This window comes from Pongo abelii, chromosome 15 (genome assembly GCF_028885655.2).
Source record: "Pongo abelii isolate AG06213 chromosome 15, NHGRI_mPonAbe1-v2.0_pri, whole genome shotgun sequence".
Classification (NCBI taxonomy): Eukaryota; Metazoa; Chordata; class Mammalia; order Primates; family Hominidae; genus Pongo; species Pongo abelii.
In genome coordinates this window covers 32,531,483-32,554,245 of record NC_072000.2, presented here as the reverse complement: position 1 = coordinate 32,554,245, position 22,763 = coordinate 32,531,483, and the positions used below count along the sequence as shown (strand labels likewise).

General features: G+C 37.4%; 1 long non-coding RNA gene across 1 annotated transcript in view; it reads right to left on the bottom strand.

The window, feature by feature from the left end:
• Nucleotides 1–4,181: 4,181 nt before the first annotated feature.
• Nucleotides 4,182–22,763, bottom strand: part of LOC129049735 (uncharacterized) — a 135,778-nt gene continuing 117,196 nt past the window's right edge. Inside the window, exon 4 of the long non-coding RNA XR_008513022.2 lies at nucleotides 4,182–4,505. This is a non-coding gene — a long non-coding RNA (uncharacterized LOC129049735). The remainder of the gene's footprint in view (nucleotides 4,506–22,763) is intronic.

Here is a 22,763-nt window from a genome sequence, read left to right as displayed (position 1 = left end):
CTGAGAAAATATAAAAGAAGGAAGACACTATTAATTGTCAGAATTTGGGAGATATTTTTGGACATAGTTTATAATATGCTATGTGAATCTAAAGTAGGTCCAGTTTGGCCAGGCGTGGTGGCTCACGGCTGTAATCCCAGCACTTTGGGAGGCTGAGGTGGGAGGATCACAAGGTCAGGAAATCGAGACCATCCTGGCCAACATGGTGAAACACCGTCTCTACCAAAAAAATATAAAAATTAGCTGGGCGTGGTGGCATGCGCCTGTAATCCCAGCTACTCTGGAGGCTGACGCAGGGGAATCGCTTGAACCCGGGAGGCGGAGGTTGCAGTGAGCCGAGATCGCGCCACTGCACTTCAGCCTTGGAGACAGCAAGACTCCGTCTCAGAAAAAAAAAAAAAGAGAGAGATCCAGTTCGTGCCTAACTCATAGAGATTTTAAAGATTTTATGAGCCAAAATTGCCTAATCTCCTAATTTCACCCTGCTCAGGATAAACGTCAAAGATAGAGTAAGTGGTGAGGAGATTTTAGATAACTTTACAAGTAATTACATAACAAGACAACTTACAGCTAGTACCTAGAATGGCCTGGCACACAGTAGGTGCTAAGCAAATATTTATCAATAAGTAAATGAGTGCTTTTCTCCACAAAAAAAAATGGAAGTTTCTTGTGCTATCTTGTCTCTTTTGACATTAATTTTACATCAGCTCTGTGGCATTAAATGGAGTAGGGAGTAAGCTAGCAAGCTTTCGGACTGAAAAACAAAGGTTCTTATATTCTTTGTTGGGACATTATTCTTAACCAGGAGGCACTCAGGATAATTAAATTATAAAGGGTGGGTAATGAGAAACTTTGGGAGAAAACATATGCATATATGGAGAGAGAGAGAGAAAAAAGAGAGACTCCAAAAGATATATTTTAAAGTATATCAAATCTACAAAAGTTAGTATGCTTTTTATTTTATTACATATACAAGGGAATTCTGGTAATCTTACACTAGTTGTCAGAATAATCTCAAACTACTTAACTTCTTAAACTTTAATAATTTTAGGAACTATTTTAACTAAACTAAATTGTCTTCATGAACAAAATTTAAATATACTTACAGATACATTGTTTTCAGACATACTGATACAAGGTATTGTAAAAGAGATTTTAGCATTGATACAAGTTGAGTGATATTACAACATCAAACAAATTAAAGTCTTCTTAAATTTATGAAATACCTTCATGTAGAGAACTGATGTCTTGGGACAGGAGAAGGTGCATTTGTTCTAGTATTTTTCTTCATGGTGGCAGATTGAGATGAGTGACTTTGGAGCAAATTTTATAAAGAAAACAAAGCCTGGATTCCTAGCAAATATATATTTTATTTACATTAAATTATTATTCCATGTATTCATTTAGCAAACCATTTTTGAGTCTCTACAATATGCTAATCATCACCCCTCAGCCCTATAAATAAAATGAAAATGAAAATTCAGGGACATGAATGGAGCTGGAGTCCATTATCTTTATCAAACTAATGCAAGAACAGAAAACCAAATACTGCATGTTCTCACTTATAAGTGGGAGCTAAATGGTGAGAACACGTGAACACATAATGGGGAATCACACACACTAGGGCCTATTGGAGATTGGAGGGTAGGAGGAGGGAGTGGATCAGGCAAAATAACTAGTGGGCACTAGGAATAATACCATGGTGATGAAATAATCTGTAAAACGAATCTCCATGATACAAGTTTACCTATATTACAAACCTGCACATGCACCCCTGAACTTAAAAGTTAAAAAGTCAAATAATAAAATAAAGTACTTAAAAATTTGAACTTAAGAAAACTCAGGGAGTTTACTGTTTATTCAGTCAACCCTTCTCAGAGGACAGTCATGTAGCTAAGAAGACTTCCTAGGACTAGAGTGGAGTATCATTTTGGAGATGCAAAGAGGTCTCTGAAGAGAAAGCAGCATATAGAAAGGATCGTGGCTAACCACTGGGTGACTCTTTCTTGGTTGATCTGCCTTGTGTTGATTCAATAATAATAATAATAATAATAACACATTGCAGTGATAATATAGAATATTCATAAATGATCAACATTTTCAGAGAAGACTAGGAAATCAATGTCAATTAAGATTCAGGCTAAAATTTGAAGTTATGAAATTTGCTGGTGCCTTGAAGCTATTTGCTCACAGGAGGGTGACTTTCTGGAAGAACTCTTTGAACAGGTTTTTTTCAACCAACAAAACTTCATGATAGTGTAAAATGAATGATCCAGATTTATAGCTTCAGGCAGCATCTTTTGATTACCATTTTGTGTATTATACCTGAGAAAAAGGAGGTGTAAACAATCAATTATATAAGATTCAAATATTTTGAAATCTCTCTCTCTCTGTCACATACACACACACACACACACACACACACATATATGAAACAAACAAAAAACAGAAAAATAAATAGAAAGTGACCCAGAATTCTTGCTCTCTAATTGAAATATGTAGACTTCGGAGGTTAAGTAATCAAGATAGAAATCCTGCCCGTCCCATTTATTATTGTGTGATAATTTTTTCTGATCCTCAGTTTCCTTGTTTGTCAAAATGGGGCTAATGATATTTTTGGCATTGTTTGCAAGAATTAGAAGCAATGTATGTCAAGAGCTATACACAATTCAAGTATTACTTGACCAGAGGTTTTATCTAAAAAAAAAGATGTCCATCCAGCTAATAGCAATATTTTTTTCAGAGTCAACAGTGTCTAGACATTTAAAAAGTGAAAACTCCATTTACTTGATTTCAAATCTTACTGCTGTATTGTTTTAAATTCATACTAATCTGCTATATTAATCACTTGGGCTTTTGAACACTTTTGTAGAAAAGACTTACAGAAGATTTGCACTTCATCCTTAGATGCTTTGTTAATTTTAATTCATTTCAGAAAATGTCTAAAGTCTTTAATGAAGTGCTATCTTCATTTATTAGTTGTACTATAATTCGGTGAACTTCAGCAGCTCAAAGTAAAAGGATGACATAATCAATTATAATTGTTTTAGAAATGTTTTTGCCTTAATTTTTTTAAAAGCTCTAAGGTAATAATAGCACTTTTCATCAGCAAAGTACTTTATAAAGGTGAACAGGAAAAAGTGTTCTCTGGTGGTTCAATAAGACATTGAGAGTTCAGAAAATCGAGGCTGTTTCTGTCTCCTTTATTGACTTCAATGATTTTTAGATAACTTACCTACCATAGGTGGTGCTCTTCATATATAATGTTTCTTGCTTTACAATAGGTCAAAGAACTATTATCTGGCTACTTCTCTTGTATAGGATAATTAGATAATTCCCCCCACCACCTATGTCACCCTATTTCTTACTTGTCTTTTCTGGCTTTATTTCCTAGCTTGTATATCTTTTAGTATTTTATATATTGGGAGATAATGATGAATATTAATCTAAAATAAAGGCTTCAATTTGGAGACAGAAGACGATCAATTTAAATTTCGATTATCTCTTAAATTAGCTGCATGGCCTTGGGCAAGTAACTTTACTATTCTGAATTGTTTTCTTACATGTAGAGTTAGTGTTAATTGTTTCTTACAGCTGATCTAAGGAATAAATTAAATGTATTTGACATGTATTTTTATCACCTAACTAGGCCTCTGATTGGCTTCCTCATTTGGTGTAGTACTTGAAATCATAAAAAGGTTTCTCATCTTGCTTTTATAAAAAAATACAAAATATTTACAATGAACCACTGTCACTGAAATTTCTACCTACTTTTTCTGCTTTCCCCAAAACACACACACACACACACACACACAGCTTCTCATTATGTCTATTATCTCATTTCCTGCTAAATCTCTTTCTCTCTTACGAATTCCTTTTTAGCCATGCTAGCATCTTTGCCTTCTCTAAACATATAGAATTACTCCTACCTCAGTGCCTTTGCACCTATTCTTCCTTTTTCTGGAAACTTCCTCCCATGGATAGCTTACTCTCTCAGTCGCTCCAAAGTTTTGCTTAAATGTTAAAATCTGATCGAGACCTTCTCTGATGATGCTGTATAAATTACCATGTTTCTCACTTCATTCTTCCAGCACTAGCTATCTCCTTTCCCTGTTTAATTTTTCTCTATGTGTATTAATTATCTATTGTTTTATATTATATCAAATTACTTCAAAACTTCATGGCTTAAAACAGCAAAAATTTATTTTTTTTACACTTTCTGTGGGGCAGGCAGGATTCCTGGCATAGCTTTGCTACATGCCTGTGGCTCAAGGTCCCTCATAAGATTGTTTTCAAGCTTATGGCTGGGGCTGTGGTCTCATCTGAAGGTTTGTCTGGGAAAGAGTATACTTCTACGTTTTTTCCTGTGATTGTTGGTCAGATTCAGTTCTTGTGGGTTGTTGGACTGACAGCCTCAGTTTCTTGAAGTCTGTTGCCTGAATGCCACCCTCAGTTCCTTGCCACATATGGCTCTCCATAAACTCAAAACACAGCCATTGGCTTTCCTTAGAGAAAGTGAGACAAAGTGAGAATTTCCAAGACAGAAGTTGCATTGTGTTTGTAACCTACTCTCTGAACTGACACTTATACAATATTCTATTTATTAGAAATAAGTCACTAGGTTTAGCCTACACACAAGGGAAAGACATTATACAAGGGGATGAATACTAGGGAGTGAAGATCATTACGGGCTATTTTAGAAGCTAACTAAAACACTATGCTTGTATGGAATTTTGCCTGTTTTGTTCATTGTTATATCCCAAGAGTTTAGAACAATGCTTGACACATATAGAAAATATGTATTTTCTATACATATTTGTTGAATGCATGAATCTAATACAGAATCTGCATGTAGTTGGTGTATAATAAATGATGGTTACATTATACATTCTTAAATAAGAATTTTCCTAATCATTCTTATTATTCCTTAAATTATTTATATTGGATTTGATTTTCTATGATGTTACTAAATTAGATAATAAGAAAGAGCATCATAGGGTGCTTCCTCTAAAATTTTCATGCTTTAGCGAAAATATACTTCCTTTGGCTATCAAACCTGCAAATTACAGGAAGATCAGGATGGCTACATTAAAGACTATAAGAGACTAGTAGCAAAGAAAATTAAAGGTTGATAATACTCATCAGATTAGACTGTGTGTGTAGCTCAAGGCTTTGATGGGAAAATGAGGTTTATGGGGGAAAAAATCTGAAGATTTCTGATTCATAACAGCTGTATAATTTTACGTTTCTATTTTTATTTTCTTTTCTGAAGAAGTCTGGATTGCTGTTAAGGAATCAGTATTCATTTCTAAAAGCCCTTCTCCTTCATTAAATAAAGATCTTACCCTCACTTAGACATAGTTTACCAGGGATTTTATAACTTTTAATGTTATTGAATTAGGGAAATCCTAGAATTAGAAATCAGCAGTACAAGAACATCCAAAGCATAAAGAACATCTTTTTCCCATTTGAAGCTAGGTGAGATTCAACTGAAAAAAAGTATACAGTTTGATGAGCTCAACAACATCTGTTTCTCTTGTTTTTAACCGTTCTTGTGAGTTAACGAATAAATGACAGGTGCTGAAGGAGAGGAATGCCAATAGAGGTTGACTAAGAATGGGCTGCTTTCCTTAATGGCAACTGTGCAATGCCAGAAGGCCTACATGTTCATCAAGCTGGTGAAAGATACTAAGCACCTATCCTGTGTGTGATCCAGGACAGCAGCCCCTGAAGAGGAGCTGAGAACCACATCTAATGTGATACCTGTGTGATATGTCTCTGATGAAACAGGAAAACAATCACTCTTTGCATTTCCACTTTGATTCATCTTTGCTCTTTATACTGTTACTTCAGTTCATCAGTAACCTCTTACTTAAGTTATTCCTGAAAATGTCAGTTAATAATCGGTAACTTTTTACTTATGTTATTCCTGAAAATGAGGTAGTTGTATGTTCAGGAACTGACACATCTACCTTTCAGTTATACTGGACCTGAGGCTGCTTAAATACCTTGTCATCATATTGAGGAGATGAAAATCCTTTTCACCTCTTGTGGCCATTGACCCCAAGAAATGGACGTTAAAGTTTGTGCCCAAAACAGAAGAGTGCAACAATTGCATGTCTCAGTTGTACACTTACTTCTTTGGGACCACCGAGTAAGGGAAATCAACTGCACAAACACCTACACTCCGATGCTAATTTGGTCTATGTGAAAGTTTTAACTGAAGAAGGATGGAGACTCACACTCTGTATATTGGAGATGGAGGAAGTTGGTAAGGCTGAAGCCCCCTTCCCTTCCTCCATGAACCCTATACCACAAGGAAGGCAAGGAGTGGTTGTCTAATAGCCTTCCTTTGAGAAAACAAAAGCCTTGAGGGTATTAAGTGACTTTTCTTAGAACTATACAGCTTATTTAACACCAGAATTGTAATTTTAAACAAGCAATCAGGAAGTACTGGAGAAAAAAAAAATTTAAATGATTACACCAAGAATAAAAATAAACTCTTTATCAGCAGTGAGATTAGAAAGATGACATTTTTTCTTTGATATTATCTGGAAGTTAAACTGATGAGTGTCTGAGAGAATACACTTAGTTTCTCTGCAAACAATTGAAATATTAGATCATTTTAATTATATTAAAATTACTCCCGTGTAAGCTGCAATCGCATTTGTGCAGCAGCAATGGAATATGAGAAAGTGTAAGTGCAGGGGAGTTGAAGGCTTTAATTAGAATTGAAAAACAAGAACACTGATGTACTATTCCTTTTAGAATAGATCTAGCTTCATTTAATTTAGAATTCAAAGATTTGCAAAAGAATGGGACAAATATGGTTAGGCAAGAGGTAGCAAAAAAGTGTAAAAACAGTCAGCAAAAATATGCTAAATAAAAGCTGTTATTTACATTAGCACTTAACAGAGTAAACAAGAAAAAAGATTGTTGTACTAATAAAGACAAAGGTAACAATGCAGTTGTAACAATTCAGGTTTAAAACGGTATTTCAATCATTTAGAAGGCATTAATAAAAACCGCTGTTAAACCAAATATAAACAACTGTGAAAGGAAAGATGTAGTGTTGTCTTGCGGATAGAGCATTGAACTAGAAATATCTTTCCTTGAAAATTCTTTGCAGCTGGGCCTCTGATTCCTCATGAGGCATAGGGAAAGGCACTTTATTCCTCAACACCACTGTTTTCTCATCTGCAAATCAGAACCCATAAAAAATCTCAACCCTATATAACTCCTGGACATACCATGTGATGTATTGGTTCTATTTCAGATATGCAGAAACTTGCAAAAACATATCTAAACATTCTTCTGTATCAATTTATTTGGCCTTGCTGCTTTTTCTCTATGAGATAAGACCAGAGAAGCTTCAGCATATCAAGCAAATCAAAGTAAAGTTGCTCTTTTGGAACTAAGGAATGCAAGGAACAACACCCTCCCACCTACTCAGCTACCCTCATTTGCTCCACTCTGTCTGCTTCTAAAAGGGGCTTCACAAAATCCCACAACTCTGTTGATTACAGTTCTAAAATTCTCATCTTCATGATGCTCGCAGCTGAATATTTTGGATGAATCAAATAAATATTTTTCTCCACTTTTCATTCAGCTTTTTTCATGTATAGAGTTTTAATAGAATGATAATTTTAAACCACATTAAACCATAAAAGGTATTATTAAGATCCAAGCTTCAGAAATCATTTTTTCTTCTCAATCAAAAAGTAAGTAAAAAACAAAATTACTGAATCCTGAAGTTATGTTTCGATTTGTTGGATAAGACCAAAAATAAACATCTCCTGCAAGAATTCCTACTTTTAAAGAACTCAATTCAAAGGAAATCCAAGTGTTAGTAAAAAACTCTTCACACTAAAAATTAAAAGACTTGATACCCGAGTTCTAGCCCTGGTTTCTTCTTTAACTAACCACATGGTTTTGAAAACTTCCCAAAATACATTTCCTCCATATTCCATATTTACATAATATGTAAAACGGGAATCATACATAAGTGATAAGCTTTATAGAGATAATGTTTATAGTGAACAGTGGGGTCAGGGCTCATAGCCTCTTTGGTTATTTTAGTAAAGGCATAGCTTTTTATTGGCTACATATTTTATGTATGAGAGAAAGAAGAGAATGTATGTGTATACACACATATATACGTATATACATACACACACATATACGTATACACATACACACACATATACGTATACACATACACACACATATACGTATACACATACACACACATATACGCATACACACATACACACACATATACGCATACACACATACACACACATATACGCATACATATACACATATACACATATACGCATACATATACACATATACACATATACGCATACGTGTGTATAGACACATATACGCATACGTGTGTATAGACACATATACGCATACGTGTGTATAGACACATATACGCATACGTGTGTATAGACACATATACGCATACGTGTGTATAGACACATATACGCATACGTGTGTATAGACACATATACGCATACGTGTGTATAGACACATATACGCATACGTGTGTATAGACACATATACGCATACGTGTATAGACACATATACGCATACGTGTGTATAAAATTATCTACCAATAGATTTTTTTTTTCTTTTTTTATTATTATTATTATTATTATTATTATACTTTAGGCTCTACGGTACATGTGCGCAACGTGCAGGTAAGTTACATATGTATACATGTGCCATGCTGGTGCACTGCACCCACTAACTCGTCATCTAGCATTAGGTATATCTCCCAATGCTATCCCTCCCCCCTCCCCCCACCCCACAACAGTCCCCAAAGTGTGATGTTCCCCTTCCTGTGTCCATGTGTTCTCATTGTTCAATTCCCACCTATGAGTGAGAATATGCGGTGTTTGGTTTTTTGTTCTTGCGATAGTTTACTGAGAATGATGATTTCCAATTTCATCCATGTCCCTACAAAGGACGTGAACTCATCATTTTTTATGGCTGCATAGTATTCCATGGTGTATATGTGCCACATTTTCTTAATCCAGTCTATCATTGTTGGACACTTGGGTTGGTTCCAAGTCTTTGCTATTGTGAATAATGCCGCAATAAACATACGTGTGCATGTGTCTTTATAGCAGCATGATTTATAGTCCTTTGGGTATATACCCAGTAATGGGATGGCTGGGTCAAATGGAATTTCTAGTTCTAGATCCCTGAGGAATCGCCACACTGACTTCCACAAGGGTTGAACTAGTTTACAGTCCCACCAACAGTGTAAAAGTGTTCCTATTTCTCCACATCCTCTCCAGCACCTGTTGTTTCCTGACTTTTTAATGATTGCCATTCTAACTGGTGTGAGATGGTATCTCATTGTGGTTTTGATTTGCATTTCTCTGATGGCCAGTGATGGTGAGCATTTTTTCATGTGTTTTTTGTCTGCATAAATGTCTTCTTTTGAGAAGTGTCTGTTCATGTCCTTCGCCCACTTTTTGATGGGGTTGTTTGTTTTTTTCTTGTAAATTTGTTGGAGTTCATTGTAGATTCTGGATATTAGCCCCTTGTCAGATGAGTAGGTTGCGAAAATTTTCTCCCATTTTGTAGGTTGCCTGTTCACTCTGATGGTAGTTTCCTTTGCTGTGCAGAAGCTCTTGAGTTTAATTAGATCCCATTTGTCAATTTTGGCTTTTGTTGCCATTGCGTTTGGTGTTTTAGACATGAAGTCCTTGCCCATGCCTATGTCCTGAATGGTATTGCCTAGGTTTTCTTCTAGGGTTTTTATGGTTTTAGGTCTAACATTTAAGTCTTTACTCCATCTTGAATTGATTTTTGTATAAGGTGTAAGGAAGGGATCCAGTTTCAGCTTTCTACATATGGCTAGCCAGTTTTCCCAGCACCATTTATTAAATAGGGAATCCTTTCCCCATTTCTTGCTTTTGTCAGGTTTGTCAAAGATCAGATAGTTGTAGATATGTGGCATTATTTCTGACGGCTCTGTTCTGTTCCATTGATCTATATCTCTGTTTTGGTACCAGTACCATGCTGTTTTGGTTACTGTATCCTTGTAGTGTAGTTTGAAGTCAGGTAGCATGATGCCTCCAGCTTTGTTCTTTTTGCTTAGAATTGTCTTGGCTATACAAACTCTTTTTTGGCTCCATATGAAATTTAAAGTAGTTTTATTCTAATTCTGTGAAGAAAGTCAATGGTAGCTTGATGGGGATAGCATTGAATCTTTAAATTACATTGGGCAGTATGGCCATTTTTGTGATATTCATTCTTCCTATCCATGAGCATGGAATGTTTTCTCTTTGTTTGTGTCCTTTCTTATTGCCTTGAGCAGTGGTTTGTAGTTCTCCTTGAAGAGGTCCTTCACATCCCTTGTAAGTTGTATTTCTAGGTATTTTATAATCTTTGTAGCAATTATGAATGGGAGTTCACTCATGATTTGGCTCTCTGATTGTCTATTGTTGGTGTAGGAGTGCTTGTGATTTTTGCACATTGATTTTGTATCCTGACACTTTGCTGAAGTTGCTTATCAGCTTAAGGAGATTTTGCGCTGAGAAAACAAGGTTTTCTAAATATACAATCATGTCATCTGTGAACAGGGACTATTTGACTTCCTCTCTTCCTATTTGAAAACCCTTTATTTCTTTCTCTTGCCTGATTACCTGGCCAGATCTTCCAATACTATATTGAATAGGAGTGGTGAGAGAGGGCATCCTTGTCTTGTGCTGGTTTTCAAAGAAAAAGCTTCCAGCTTTTGCCCATTCAGGATTATATTGGCTGTGAGTTTGTCATAAATAGCTCTTATTATTTTAAGATATATTCCATCAATACCTAGTTTATTGAGAGTTTTTAGCATGAAGGGGTGTTGACTTTTATTGAAGAACTTTTTTGCATCTCTTGAGATGATCATGTGGTTTTTGTCATTGGTTCTGTTTATGTAATGGATTAGGTTTATTGATTTGCATATGTTGAACCAGTCTTGCATCACAGGGATGAAGCCAACTTGATTGTGTTGGATAGGCTTTTTGATAGGCTGCTAGATTTGTTTTTCCATTATCTTATTGAGGATGAGCACATCAATGTTCCCCTGGGATATTGGCCTAAAATTTTCTTTTTTTGTTGTGTCTCTGACAGATTTTGGTATCAGGATGATGCTGGCCTCATCAAATGAGTTAGGGAGGATGCCCTCCTTTTCCTGTTGTTTGGAATAGTTTCAGAAGGAATGGTACCAGCTCCTCTTTGTACCTCTGGTAGAATTTGGCTGTGAATCCATCTGGTCCTGGGCTTTTTTTGATTGGTGGGCTGTTAATTACTGCCTCAATTTCAGAACTTGTTATTAGCCTATTCAGGGATTTAACTTCTTCCTGGTTAATCTTGGGAGGGTGTATGTTTCTAGGAATTTATCCATTTCTTCTATATTTGCTAGTTTATTTGTGTAGAGGTGTTTACAGTATTTTCTGATGGTAGATTGCATTTCTTTGGGATCAGCGGTGTTCCTCTCCTTAACCATTTTTTATTGTGTCTATTTGATTCTTCTCTCTTTTCTTCTTTATTAGTCTGACTAGCTGTCAATTTTGTTAATCTTTTCAAAAAATCAGCTCCTGGATTCATTGATTTGTTGAAGGGGTTTTCGTGTCTCTATCCCCTTCAGTTCTACTCTGATCTTAGTTATTTCTTGTCTTCTGCTAGCTTTTGAATTTGTTTGCTCTTGTTTCTCTAGTTATTTTAATTGTGATGTTAGGGTGTCAATTTTAGATCTTTCCTGCTTTCTCCTGTGGGCAGTTAGTGCTATAAATTTCCCTCTAAACACCGCTTTAGCTGTGTCCCAGAGATTCTGGTATGTTGTGCTTTTGTTCTCATTGGTTTCAAAGAAGTTATTTATTTCTGCCTTAATTACGTTATTTATCCAGTAGTCATTCAGGAGCACGTTGTTCAGTTTCCATGTAGTTGTGCGATTTTGAGTGAGTTTCTTAATCCCGAAATCTAATTTGATTGCAGTGTGGTCTGATTGACTGTTTGTTATGATTTCTGTTCTTTTGCATTTGCTGAGGAGTGTTTTTCTTCCAGTTATATGGTCAGTTTTAGAATATGTGCGATGTGGTGCTGAGAAGAATGTATTTTCTGTTGATTTGTGATGGAGAGTTCTGTAGATGTCTCTTACATCCACATGGTCCTTAGCTGAGTTCAAGTCCTGAATATCCTTGTTAATTTTCTGTCCTTGTTAAATTTCTGTCTAATATTGATAGTGGGGTGTTAAAGTCTCCCACTATTATTTTGTGGGAGTTTAAGTCTCTTTGTATGTCTCTAAGTACTTTTTACCACTATGTAATATCCTTGTCTTTTTTGACCTTTGTTGGTTTAAAGTATGTTTTATCAGAGACTTGGATTGCAACCCCTGCTTTTTTTTTCTTTCCATTTCTTGGTAAATATCCCTCCATCTGTTTATTTTCAGCCTATGTGTGTCTGCACGTAAGATGGGTCTCCTGAATACAGCACACCAGTGGGTCTTGATTCTTTATCCAATTTTGTCAGTCTGTGTCCTTTAATTGGGGCATGTAGCCCATTTACATTTAAGATTAATATTGTTATGTGTGAATTTGATCCTGTCATTATGGTGCTAGCTGGTTATTTTGCCTGTTAGATGATGCAGTTTTTCATAGTGTCTATGGTCTTTACAATTTGGTATGTTTTTGCAGTGGCTGGTACCAGTTTTTCCTTTTCATACTTAGTGCTTCCTTCAGGAGCTCTTGTAAGGCAGACCTGGTGGTGACAAAAATCTCTCAGTATTTGCTTGTCTACAGGGATTTTATTTCTCCTTTGCTTTCGAAGCTTAGTTTGGCTGGACATGAAATTCTGGGTTGAAAATTCTTTTCTTTAAGAATGTTGAATATTGGCCCTTACTCTCTTATGGTTCGTAGGGATTCTGCATAGATCCACTGTTAGTCTGATGGGCTTCCCTTTCTGGGTAACCCAGCCTTTCTCTCTGGCTGCCCTTAACATTTTTTCCTTCATTTCAACCTTGGTGAATATGATAATTATGTGTCTTGGTGTTGATATTTTCGAGGAGTATCTTTGTGGTGTTCTCTGTATTTCCTGAATTTGAATGTTGGCCTATCTTGCTAGGTTGGGGAAGTTCTCCTGGATAATAACCTGAAAAGTGTTTTCCAACTTGGTTCCATTCTCCCTGTCACTTTCAGGTACACCAATCAAACGTAGGTTTGGTGTTTTCACATAGTCCCATATTTCTTGGAGACTTTGTTCTTTCCTTTTCATGCTTTTTTCTCTAATCTTATTTTTACCCTTTATTTCATTAATTTGATCTTCAATGTCTGGTATTCTTTCTTCCACTTGATCGATTCAGCTGTTGATACTTGTGTATGCTTCACGAAGCCTCTCATGCTGTGTTTTTCAGCTCCATCAGGTCATCTATGTTCTTCTCTAAATTGGCTATTCTAGTTAGCAATTCCTCTGACCTTTTTTCAAGGTTCTTAGCTTCCTTGGATTGGGTTAGAATATGCTACTTTGGCTAGGAGGAGTTTGTTATTACCCGCATTCTGAAGCCTACTTCTCTCAATTCATCAAACTCATTCTCCATCCAGTTTTGTTTCCTTGCTGGTGAGGAGTTATGATCCTTTGGAGGAGAAGAGGGATTCTGGATTTTGGAATTTTCAGTCTTTTTGCACTGGTTTTTCCTCATCTTCGTGGATTTATCTACCTTTGGTTTTTGATGCTGGTGACCTTCAGATGGGGTTTTTTGTGTGGAAGTCCTTTTTGTTGAAGTTGATGCTATTCCTTTCTGTTTGTTAGTTTTCCTTCTAATAGTCAGGCCCCAATGCTGTAGGTCTGCTGGAGTTTGCTGGAGGTCCACTCCAGACCCTCTTTGCCTGGGTGTCATCAGCAGAGGCTGCAGAACAGCGAAGATTGCTGCCTGTTCCTACCTCTGGAAGTTTCATCCCAGAGGGGCACCCACCAGATGCCAGCTGGAGCTCTCCTGTATGAGGTGTCTGTCAATCTCTCCTGGTGATGTCTCCCATTCAGGAGGTATGGGGTCAGGGACCAACTTGAGGAGGCAGTCTGTCTCTTAGCAGAGCTTGAGAGCTGTGCTGGAGATCTGCTGCTCTCTTCAGAGCTGGCAGGCAGAAATGTTTAAGCCTCCTGAAGCTGCTCCCACAGCCACCCCTTCCCCCAGCTGCTCTGTCCCAGGGAGACACCTGACTGGGGCTGCTCCCTTTCTTTCAGAGATGGCTGCCCAGAGAGGAGGAATCTAGAGAGGCAGTCTGCCTATAGAGGCTTTGCGGAGCTGTGGTGGGCTCCACCCAGTTCGAACTTCCCTGCGGCTTTGTTTACACTGTGAGGGGAAAATTGCCTAGTCAAGCCTCAGTAATGGTGGATGCCCCTCCCCCCACTAAGCTCAAGAGTTCTAGGTTTACTTCAGACTGCTGTGCTGGCAGTGAGAATTTCAAGCCAGTGGGTCTTAGTTTTCTGGGCTCCATAGGGGTAGGATCCGCTGAGCTAAACCACTTGGCTGCCTGGCTTCAACCGCCTTTCCAGGGCAGTGAATGATTCTGTCTCACTGGCATTCCACGTGCCACTGGGGTATGAAAAAAAAACCTCCTGCAGCTAGCTTGGTGTTGGCCCAAATGGCCATCTAGTTTTGTGCTTGAAATCCAGGTCCCTGGTGCTATAGGCACCCGAGGGAATCTCCTGGTCTGTGGATTGCGAAGACCATGGGACAAGCGTAGTATCTGGGCTGGAATGTGCCATTCCTCATGGCACAGTCACACATGGATTCCCTTGGCTAGGGGAGGGAGTTCCTCAGCCCCTTGCACTTCCTGGGGGAGGTGATGCCCTACCCTGCTTTGGCTCACCCTCCATGGGCTGCACCCACTGTCTAACCAGTCCCAGTGAGATGAGCTGGGTACCTCAGTTGGAAATGCAGAAATCACCTGCCTTCTGAGTTGATCTTGCTGGGAGCTGCAGACCGGAGCTTTTCCTGTTTGGCCATCTTGGTCCATATCTGTATATCACTCCAATTATTTTTAAAACCTATTGTTACTAAAAGGAAACTCTATGCTTGGTGTCAAAGACATTAAGAAATACAACAGGTACAGCCAAACCTTAAAAACAGTTATTTTCATATTAGTTTACTGATTTTCATTGTTTTACAATGCCATTATCATTATAAATATTATGATTAAAGTATGAAGAAACTGTATCTGATTTCAAGTTGAATGATGGTCAAAGATGGAGTTGCTCAATTTGACCTAAAAATCTTACTATGATGAAACTTTGAGATGATTACTAGATTCTTTTCTCTATCCTTAGGTAAAAACCAAAGTTCTCCTAACCCTGAGTTGTTTTCTCATTTCATTCTCCCTTAATAATATCACATTTTCAGATCATCCTTTTCTGACCTTCACATTTATTAGGCCATTGTGATGGGGTTATTCAAATATGGCCTTGTAATGTGAACACTTCCAGAAAGTGTATCCTATTTAAGTGAATGGGAAGACAGTAGCCATCTACCTTACATATTACTGAAGAACAACATCTGGTAACTGGTGTTCTGTTTTCTATTCCAGTTTAAGTCAACTCACATAAAAGATGAAAAGCATATGCTTTCCACTAGTCACCTTGGAATAGAATATTTAGAGAACAGCAGCAGTCTTTCACTTGTACTGTTCAGTGCAGCACCTAGCACTTCTTGGGTGCTTAATAAATATTGAACAATCTAGCAATCAAGCCCTCCAGGCAATGGCTGCCGTTGTTATTCGACACATATGCAGACTGTACACAGTAGGAATTGCCAATCAAACAGCCAGATCTGAACACACAGAAAATAGCAGAGACAACAACAGCAGCATCACCTTCAAATACAAAGGACAATCTATATGTATATATTGTGCTATGTATGAATTTAATAGTATTCATGGTTGCCTTTGCATTCTACTCTGCATTTACATAACTCACCGCATGTGAAATTAGCCAAATGCTAAAAACTCTTCAATGAATATGCTTAACAAAAGGTCAACAGTCTCAAATCATTTTTTTAAATAAATGATGCATTTGCCTGAACTAAGTTCAAAATTGTCCTGGGTGTGGGATATCTAACACTTTTATGCTATCAAATATGGAATTTCCTTGGTCTTACAAGCTAAAAATTGCTCACTCATGAATTCCACAAGTCTGAGAGTCCACTGAGAAATATGTCCCCTCATTAATATGTCCAATTAATAATTAATGTAAACTTTGCCTTTAGCACAAGATAGTACTTTGAATTTTAAACCTTTATGGTTAAGAACTATCATTTTGCTTTCAGACAATAAAGATGCCATTTAGTAGACTGCATTGTTGCCCTTTTTGCAACATTGTTTTCCTGGGAGCCTTGAAGAGTTAATGAATCTCCAAATATCCCTAATCTCTGTGCAAAAATTTAGCTTTTCCTAAGGGATCTGACCCAGTTCTTAAAAATTAAACCTCGTATAAAAAGCAAGATAAATGAAGGTATGACTGTACTGAGGTGATAGGAAAAGCCTTAACGTACTTATCATTTCCTTTCTCACTTACATTTTCCTGTGATACTTGCTCTTGTGTCAACCCTTTAGTGAATATTGCTTGAGCTGCTTAAAATTATATATTCAATGTCAGCTTTATGCTCTAAGGAATATTTAATGTGAGACATCATTCACTTTTGCATAGCAATTAGCTCTGTAGTGTGAAAACTGGCTTCAGGTGAATTCTACTTTAAAAAAAATTGCAAGTGAGAACAGGAAGAACCTCCAAGCATGCACCACTAGCAGCTGGAGGGTCCAGTATATACAGAAGATTGTCTTATACACAGATCAATGGAGTCTATTTACTGTACAAAAAAATACATCCAAATTAGGAAAAATAAGAGTCCTGGGATATGAAAGACATGCACAGAACATGTTTATTCCTTTAAATCTCAAGAACATTGTGAACTTGACTCACACTTTGACATTTAAGAAGGCACTGAAAACACGCTCAGCACAGTGAAGACCTTGTCTTTACTTGCTCTTTGAAATGCATCTTGATACACTCTTATTCCTCCTGACCAACAGGTTATATTGAGTTACCTCATCCAAACACAGCACTTGGCTGATTTGAATCATTTATTCAATATTTACTGAGTGCTTATGATGTGCCAGGCCCAGTAACAGCTGCAAACTGTAAATAAGTAAGACATGCCCCCTCCTGCTCTTAGGAAACACACACTCCAGAAGAGAAGATAGATATACACAGATCATTACAATGCAGTGTGGTAAAGGCCTAAATAGAAGCATGAACAAAATAGATACTTGTGGAGCAAAGGCCAGGGAGAAGCTAATCAGAGCTGGAAAATAATAAGACAGAATATGTAGGTTTTAAATACAGTTAAAAGCGTGATCAAAGTAGATTGTACGTTCCAGGAAAAAAGAGCAGTTGCCCATATCCTCTAATACTTTTTCCACTAGCTCCTTCAGAATATCCAATTCTAGGGACACAGAGATTTCCCATTCAAGAGGATGGTGATGCAGAGTTATTCTTCAATCTAAAAAGTAAAAATACTTAGGATATCTCTGAATAACTTAATATTAATCTGTTTGTCACTTAATAGGAGGTGGATTTCTACTGATTTCCCTAATGTCAGCAAGAGTCATAGAGATCACTCTAAGCTTGGCACTAGATATATAAAGATGAATATAATTTGCTGCATGATCATCAGGAGTTTGCATTCCAAGGAGAGAGACAGCTATATAATGATGGCATACTAACACAATCTGCTAAGTGCAATTAGGAAAAGACACCTTCCATGCAATGTGAACATGAAAGAATGGACAATTAGCCCATCTAGGAAGGCATTAGAGAAGGAAGGATTCTTTAATCATTGAGTACTAAAGAAGAAATAAGAGATAGACAAAGAAAATTAGAAAGAGAAACCAGACAGAAGAACTGGATGAACTAACTCATGGAAGCACCAAACAGCACTATACCAGCATCTTAAAAATCTTTTTTTTCTTATTATACTTTAAGTTTTAGAGTACATGTGCACAACATGCAGGTTAGTTATATATGTATACATGTGCCATGTTGGTGTGCTGCACCCATTAACTCGTCATTTAACATTAGGTATATCTCCTAATGCTATCCCTCCCCCCTCCCCCCACCTTACGTATCATGGAGCATAAGGAAGAAGGCAAAGGAGAAATGTGAACCTAGGAGGTAAACAGTTACCAGATGCTTGCACAATATTACATGTTTTTAGAAGGAGCTCTGTATTATTATGGTCTAGTCAGTGGGCAGACATTTTATAAAAGAGAAAACAGAGATGCTAAAAATTTAGTCACTGGCCAAGGTTGCAAAAAACGTTAAGTAGCAGAGCCAGAGGTCAGAGTCAGGTCCGTCCTCTTCCAGAGCCCACCCTTGACGACTATGACTCCATAAGTGAGTTGTGGGGCTATTTTCAGGTCTTCCATTCAGTTACTTTGCCTTCTTGTTCCTCTCATTATCGATTGATGATATAGTGGGAGGAGCTATAGCAAGAATGTGTTTGGGATTCACAAAGATGGAAAACATGAGATTGTTTGGAAGAAGAATGCCACACAAGTACTAATATGATGTCAGAAGCCAGTATGATTTTTTTCCCACTAAAGCAACAGAGTGTTTTGAAATTAAAGTCATAATTGGACCTAGAATGCTAATAGGTGCAGCTGTACAACCTGATCAGTAAACAAAGAAGATGGCAAACAGAGAGAAAGAAAATAGAATGTAAGAATGCAGGGCAACTGAACATGTAGCCTAAATAATTTGAAGAAGAAGAGGCATGGGTGTAATGTTAGCATAAAATGTATAAAATAATGATTCTTAGGTGAAGGGAAATTAATTATATTATCTGGCAATGATATAATCAGAAATATTGGACTTAATTGATGAAAGAATAGTAGCCTATATAGTAGAAAACATTTTAGAAGTAAGATCAACTGCAGAGTAGCAAGATTTTTGATACGTGGAAGAAAAAAGTACTTATAATTTTCAATTTGCAGTTTTCCAGAGTAATTGAGTCTATTTTCTTTATACCAGAATCCTTCAACACTGGACAGGGGTTGATGAACATAGGTGACTTAACAGGGGTCCTTTCCTTTCTGCCATAAGTTTTCAATGATGCTCTGATATCATATCAAGTTTCAAGAAAACACCCTCTCTGTAGCAATTGTAAATGGGAGTTCATTCATGATTTGGCTGTCTGCTTGTCTGTTGGTGAATAGCAATGCTTGTGATTTTTGCAAATTGATTTTCTATCCCAAGACTTTGCTGAAGTTATTTATCAGCTTAAGAAGCTTTTGGGCTGAGACAATGGGGTTTTCTAGATATAGGATCATTTCATTTGCAAAGAGGAATACAGCTAACAAGGGAAGTGAAGCACCTCTTCAAGGAGAACTACAAACCACTGTTCAAGGAAATCAGAGAGGACACAAACAAATGGAAAAACATTCCATGCTCATGGATAGGAAGAATAAATATTGTAAAAATGGCCATACTGCCCAAAGAAATTTATAGATTCAATACTATTTCCATTAAACTACCATTGACACATCACATAATTAGAAAAAAAAAACTACTTTAAAATTCACATGGAACCAAAAAAAGGGTCTGTACAGCTAAGACAAACCTAAGCAATAAGAACAAAGCTGAAGGCATCACACTACCCAACTTCAAATTATACTACAAGTCTACTGTAACCAAAACAACATGGTACTGGTAAAAAAAACAGACATATAAACAAAGGGAACAGAATAGAGATCTCAGAAATAAGACCACATATCTACAGCCATCTGATCTTTGACAAACATGACAAAAACAAGCAATGGAGAAAGGACTCCCTATTTAATAAATGGTGCTGGGAAACCTGGCAAGCCATATGCAGAAAATTGAAACTGAACTCCTACTTTACATTTTATACAAAAATTAACTCAAGATGGATTAAATACTTAAATGTAAAATCCAAAACTATAAAAACCCTAGAAGAAAATCAAGGTAATACTATTCAGGGCATAGGCACAGGGAAAAATTTCATGATGAAAACATTAAAAGCAAAAATTGACAAATGGGATCTAATTAAATAAAGAGCTTCTGCATAGCAAAAGAAACTACCATCAAAATGAACAGACATCCTACAGAATGGAAGAAGAGTTTTGTAATCTATCCATCTGACAAAGGTCTAATATCCAGAATCTACATGGAACTTAAACAAACTTACAAGAAAAAAACAAACAACCCCATTAAAAGGTAGGCAGAGGACATGAACAGACACTTCTCAAAGAGAAGACATTTATGAAGCCAACAAACATGAAAAAAAAGCTCAACATCACTGATCATTAGAGAAATGCAAATCAAAACTACAAGATATCACCTCATGCCAATCTCATGCCAGTCAAAATGGCAATTATTAAAAAGTCAAGAAACAAGCAGATGCCGTGGAGAAGTAGAAATGCTTTATTTATTTTTTGTTTTTGAGGCGGAGCCTCCCTCTGTTGCCCAGGCTGGAGTGCAGTGGCGCTATCTCAGCTGACTGCAAGCTCTGCCTCCCGGGTTCACGCCATTCTCCTGCCTCAACCTCCCAAGTAGCTGGGACTACGGGTGCCTGCCACCTCACCCGGTTAATTTTTGTATTTTTAGTAGAGACGGGGTTTCACCGTGTTAGCCAGGATGGTCTTGATCTCCTGACCTCGTAATCTGCCCGCCTCTGCCTCCCAAAGTGCTGGGATTACAGGTGTGAGCCACTGCGCCTGGCCCCGAAATGCTTTATACAGTTGGTGGGAGTGTAAATTAGTTCTACCATTGTGGAAGACTGTGTGGCAATTCCTCAAAGACATAGAGGCAGAAATACCATTTGGCCCAGCAATCCCATTACTGGTACATAACCAAACAAATATAAATCATTCTATTATAAAGAAACATGCATGCAGTTGTTCATTGCAGTGCTATTCACAGTAGCAAAGGCATGGAGTCAACCTAAATGCCCATCAATGATATGCTGGATAAAGAAGATGTGGGGCTGGGGGTGGTGGCTTATGCCTGTAATCCCAGCACTTTGGGAGGCCAAGGTGGGTGGATCACCTGAGGTCAGGAGTTTAAGACCAGCCTGGCCAACATGGTGAAACCCTGTCTCTATTGAAAATACAAAAATTAGCCGGGCGTGGTGGCGCACGCCCATTAGTAATCCCAGCTACTCAGGAAGCTGAGGCAAGAGAATCGCTTGAACTTGGGAGGCAGAAGTGGCAGTGAGCTGAGATCATGCCACTGCACTTGAGCCTGGGTTACAGAGCAAGACTTTGTCTCAAAAAAAAAAAAAAAAAAAAAAAGAAGGACGGAAGGAAGGAAGGAAAGAAGGAAATATGGTATATACACACCATGGAATACCCTGCAACCATAAAGTGGAATGAGATCGTGTCCTTTGCAGGGACATGGGTAGAACTGGAAGCCATTATCCTCAGCAAATTAATGCAGGAACAGAAAACCAAACATCACATATTCTCACTTATAAGTGGGAGCTTAACAAGGAGAACACATGGACATAGAGAGGGGAACAACACACACTGGTGCCTGTTGTAGGGTGCAAGAGGGAAGGGAGAGCATCAGGATAAATAGCTAATGCATGCGGGGCTTAATACCTAGGTGATTAGTTGACAAGTGCAGCAAACCACCATGGCACACATTTACCTATGTAACAAATATTCACCTTCTGTGCGTGTATTCTGAAACTTAAAATTAAATTAAATTTGTAAAAAGTTTCAAGAAAATACTGTCCAGGAAGATGGGTTGATGTACTCTTTTAAAGAACAATACTGTGTTAATAAAGACTGACAATGGAAGGAAACCATGATTACTCTCAAACACAACGACATCCTGACCCTCTCATTTTCTCCATCTCTCAGTGAAATGCTGGAGGCAGGGGAAGGTGTTGAAGTTAAAATAAGAATTAAAGAATTGGCACTGCCATGCATGCTCTTTGAGCTAATGTTATTAACATATCCTCTGTCCAGCAATTTGTTCAGGTTAAACAACAGAAAGGGGTAAGGTAAGTGTCTATTTTTACAATACAGCTGGGGTTTGAAAACTTATGGTTTGAACACAAAACATGTTATTAAGCTGAGGTTTTTCAAAGCAGGAACATCTCATGAAATTGATTTGCTAGGGTTTCATTTGAAAATGTAATGACAAGTATTCAGTTGAAGACCAGGATCCCAATCTGTGCATGCATATTTATCAATTTCTTTTGGGGGAAAAATCCAGGTGACTCCAAATTTAGATTTTGGCCCTGATCTTGTTTATTTTGTACCTGAAACATGTTGCATACAACCTAGGTCAATGGGATAATAAGTCATTCTTTAAAGTAATTACTGAGTGCCTGCTGTTTTAAGGGAATTTTAGGGACAGCAAGACGTATGATGAAGTACATCATATATGGGTCTTCAAGGAACTTGTAAAATTTTGAGAAAATAGGTGACTACATTAAAAGATTTTAATGTAAAGTAGTACAAGTGATTGATACAGAATATGAGTGATAGAGAACATTATTCTTTACAATCTGAATCATATTACATGAAATGACAGTAATTCAATCCTCAACTGGAAATCTCAACTAGACATCAGTATTGCCTGAGTATGTTCACTCTCCACAGTTCAAAACAGCCGTTTGGTATCCTTTTCTCTCTTCTCAAACCATTAACATTCCTCCCCAACTCTAGGCTCATGAC